General features: G+C 35.2%; 1 protein-coding gene across 1 annotated transcript in view; it reads left to right on the forward strand.

The window, feature by feature from the left end:
- Nucleotides 1-2,099: 2,099 nt before the first annotated feature.
- Nucleotides 2,100-3,808, forward strand: part of B3GLCT (beta 3-glucosyltransferase) — a 46,998-nt gene continuing 45,289 nt past the window's right edge. Inside the window, exon 1 of the mRNA XM_015815232.1 lies at nucleotides 2,100-2,113. The gene's annotated coding sequence lies outside the window, so the exon portion shown is untranslated. The remainder of the gene's footprint in view (nucleotides 2,114-3,808) is intronic.

The raw sequence follows: 3,808 nt of genomic DNA on the forward strand, positions 1-3,808 counted from the left end.
ATCCAAGTCATGCAATGCTTGAATTGCACTAGGAAAAAAAGAGAGATATCTGATGTAGCACCTAAATCAGCATTTATCAGTTGGGCTGCTATATTCTGTACATTGTGTTGCCAAAATAAGTTAAACAGTTTCCTTCTTTCGTAGCATATTAACTTTAAAAGATTTCAGACTTACAATAGTTAATTCCTGAAAAATACATTGTCCAAAAGAAATTCACATATTATTACAATACTCTTAGTCAACAGGCTCGCTCGTAAGTTACCAATGTGAATACAAAGTTATCATTGCCAAGAAAGATAGCCACCATAACAAGTAGTAGGGTTATTTAGCACAATACTATGTACCTGCTCCTGCAGGGAAAATGGAACCATACCCAAAGATATTCATCTTACTCTTCTATTTCAGCCAATTGACCTTTATCCAGCCAAACTTTGTATCCAAGCATAGGCTTGACTGTATACAACCACACCTGACAGGTATAATACCTATAAAATCTTGTTGCAAGTCTTTTAATGACTATATCGAGCTGCTTCTTGTAGATCATGTTGCTTCAGAAATTAAATATACTTTTGATATCCATATAGAAGGCTACCTGAAGAGACTAGAAGCATTTGAAATGTGGATTTACAGGCGGCTGTTACGTATAAGCTGGGTTGACAAGATCAGAAATGAGGTGATAAGCTGCCTGGGAAAGCCAAGGGAAATCATCAAAACAATTAAAAAATTAAAATTAGAATATTTCGGACATGTGATGTAACACCCAGAAAAATACGGCATAGTCCATTTAATCCTCCAGGGAAAGATTGAAGGCAAACGAGATCCAGGCAGAAGAAGAACATCATGGCTTCAAAATCTAAGGGACTGGTTTGGACAAAACTCAGCAGCACTTTTTCGTGCGGCTGCTGATAAAAACAGGATCGCCAACATGATCGCCAACGTCCAATAACAGATATGGCACAAGAAGAAGAAGAATCCATATAGTACAGTATTACTTCCTGTGTGTATTTAGGTGAGCTATTCTGTGGCCAAACATTAAGATGGTATCAAATTATTCAGGATAATGGATTTTAAAGCAGAAGAAGAAAAAAATGAGAGTAAGAATCACAAGAAGAAATAAGGTTCTGTGTAAGCAATTCAAAATAATGTATGTAAAATATATTAAAATTCTTTGAAAAACTAATTGAGATTGTGGCAGACAGTTCATTGGACTAACTAACTTGTATTGGCAAATACTGTACTCTGTACTTTTCCATTATTTATCAAATAAATTTGAACAACAGTTCTGCTGATCATATATATATCAAAAGGATACAAAGGTCTTAAGAAGAACACACATACCAAACAAAATCAAAGTGTATGCCTGTTATAATTTTCTGAAGCTGTTCAATGTTACCTCTTTCCATCTCAAATCTCACTGCCAAATCTGTTTTCAAATTATGCCATATAATATTAGTGTTGTCTATCTTATGACTTGTAGACCTATTTACTGCAAACATTTGGGAAGCATATTAGTGGTGCTTCTGCTGTTGTTTTGATTGTACCCAGATTCTGATTGTGGCTCTTTCTTAGACTTGCTATCCTGGCATTGTTTCAGGAAAAATGGACTGTGAACAGTTCCAGCCTGTGAAGAAGTCCTCTTTAATAAATATAAATGTTAACCTAAGGGTAAAGGAAATATCGGTATGCCATGCACATTATTTAGAAAAGTGAAGTGCTGGATGACAAAGCTATGTGTGTATTTATATAAGGCTGTACAGGTTTTGTTTTGACTTGAAGCTATCTAAATTGGCTTCCGATCAGATCAATATTTTTTTTATTCCAGAAAGCATGGGAATAACATTTTCACACTACAGTAAGCAATACAGTACTAATTTCAAACATAATTATCTCATATTTGAAAATAATATCTATACTAATGACTATTATAGACATTCTACACATTTAAGAGATATCATTACCTAAATTGCTTTTTAATTTCTGTGTAAACATAATTTCTTGTAAAAAAATAAGACACAAACTTGAGAGGAGGATAACTTTGTTCTCCTTTTTTCCAGCTTTAATTCTACACGTTGCTGCTGAAAATGGAAAAGATTGGATTGAACTTCTGTCAGAGGTACCAAATGTTTGTCGAACGATAGCAGGAACCTTTGAAAAGATTTACCTATAACATTTGTTAAGTTTTGATATAAATAGGTTTGCTTGAAATGCAAAAGAGGTTTTTCACAGCTCTGATTGTGAACAGTCTTGTAATTGCATATGTTAAAATTTAATACCCATCATGCTTACTGTCCATTGGAGTGGAGCGCTTATAAATTCCAAATTTAAAAAATACTGTTCATTTATGGTTCGATATACAGGTAATCCTGTACTTACAACTGTAATTGAGGCTGGAATTATAGTCATAAGTTGGGTGGCTGTTTAGTGAATAACCATGTGACTGCACCCAATTTTATATATTTATTCATTTGCCCGATCTGTGTTTTTGCTGGAAAGTGGCAAAAATTGCCAAAAATCTCAGTCATGTGACAATGGGACACTGCAAATGGCCATAAATGCAAGTCAGTTGCCAACACCCAAAACTAAGGGCTCTAATTTATTACATTAGAGATACTGAATGATTTCTATCACTGACTGTGATAGTTTAATTAATTATTTTGAAAGCTTACATTTTGCAAACCATCTTTTAAAAGTCTAAAAGCAAACTGCCAAAATGAGTATTAGCAGTAATCAATTTGATATGAACAACAGATTCTTATTCAATTTTTTTAAGATGTAAAATGTCATACTTCTCAGTGGAAGCTCAATAACAGTCTTTCTGAAAGAATTCTACAGATGGTGTCATAAAAGCACAGACAACGATACAAACAAGGCTTTTGTAAAAACCGCTGCCTGACTGCAGGGACATTGGGATAGGTGGAATTTGGAGGACTGGTTGTCAGTCCCACCAATTCAGCATCGTTGTAAGTTTGAACAGTCGCTGAACGAGTGGTTGCTAAATGAAGACCACCTGCAGAGTGTTCACCTTTCAAAACAAGCTCTTTCCAAAGCAGCGAGCAAAATGTAATATCTGTGAATGCAAACAGCTTGCATAAACTTAATATCTAGAAATACATTTTTTTCTCTGCACGAACATTTCTGGTATTTACCCTTTTGAAAGAGGCTCCATGAAATAATACGGTGTATGTTTACATCAGGTATCTTTTTGTACTCCTGTATGCACTGCATAACTGCGGAAGGTACAGACTCTATAAAGCTGCTGTTGGTGCCCAGGAGTCACACAGAATTTGGGAAATTTTGTGGGTTTTTTTTAATGGTGATGTGTATCCTTTAATGTTTTAGGGTAATTTTCCTCCATATTTTATTCTCAAAATGTCAGGAGAGTTTCCTATCTCAAAATGAGAACAGTCAGTAGTTACAGCCAGAGGATGCCCGGAATGCTATAAAAGGGACCTTGAGGGCTGTAGACTACTAATGTCTGATGGAAGGAAGAGAAAGGAAAAGCAAAGAGATTATAGGGGCTGGAGGAGAAATTCAGTAAGCACTCTTTAAAGTTAGATCATAGTGGGCTAGGATTTGGAATAAGTTAAAGAAGCTATACTTTGCAGGTTGTTGAAAAATACAAATAATTTCCTTGTGCCTCTTTATGTTGCTGCTGTATCTCATTGGTTAGGAAACGCTTCCTCTTGAATAGTGAGATTGCCACATGATGTATAGGCAATTTCAGCAAGTATCTGCTATCAGTTGCTTAGTCACTACTGAATAATAGTCAAGATATTTTTAGAACTTGGTTTCCAGGGTGATGCTATGG

This window comes from Protobothrops mucrosquamatus, unplaced genomic scaffold (genome assembly GCF_001527695.2).
Source record: "Protobothrops mucrosquamatus isolate PMUCROS unplaced genomic scaffold, P.Mucros_1.0 scaffold327, whole genome shotgun sequence".
Classification (NCBI taxonomy): domain Eukaryota; kingdom Metazoa; phylum Chordata; class Lepidosauria; order Squamata; family Viperidae; genus Protobothrops; species Protobothrops mucrosquamatus.